Raw genomic sequence first — 579 nt, forward strand, 5'->3', positions numbered from 1 at the left:
GGTATCGTCTAGTTGTTGGGTCAGATTGTCCATTTCAGTTCTGTACCTTTCAAGGTGGTCTTTCAAGGTACTGATTTCAGAATTCCTGTCTCCGATGTCATTCTTGGCTTTCTCTAGTAGCTGTTCGACATACTGGAGTCTGTTTACCAGGTCTTTCTGGGCAGCCTTTGCATGTTGTTGGTCAAGCTGAGCTGCTGCCAGGGCTGCTTGGAGCTTCTTAACTTGTTCCGTTGTTTCCTGCTCCCTCTCGTTGGGTGCTTTGAGTTGATCTTGAACTTTCACTTCCAGCTTGTCTATGCGGCATTCAGCAAGTGTGCACGTGAAGTCTTTGTACACTTTCTAAAATCCACACTGTGGTAAGTTTGCACGCTAGTACTCTGTGTTCTTTTCTAAAAACCTGTATGGTAAGAGCTACGCATGTGGTGGCTTCTGCCGATGCTGTAAGGAATCATTCTTCAAGTTTTGGGGTTTTGATGCCAGAAGATAGACTTTATTCTTCAGGTGAAATAAAGCCGAGAAAAACTCTGTAGAGCAATCTCCAGACTCTTTTTCTGTACTCTCTTATATACTGTTCTTTCT

Source organism: Sinocyclocheilus anshuiensis, unplaced genomic scaffold (genome assembly GCF_001515605.1).
Source record: "Sinocyclocheilus anshuiensis isolate Anshui unplaced genomic scaffold, SAMN03320099.WGS_v1.1 scaffold1253, whole genome shotgun sequence".
NCBI lineage: Eukaryota > Metazoa > Chordata > Actinopteri > Cypriniformes > Cyprinidae > Sinocyclocheilus > Sinocyclocheilus anshuiensis.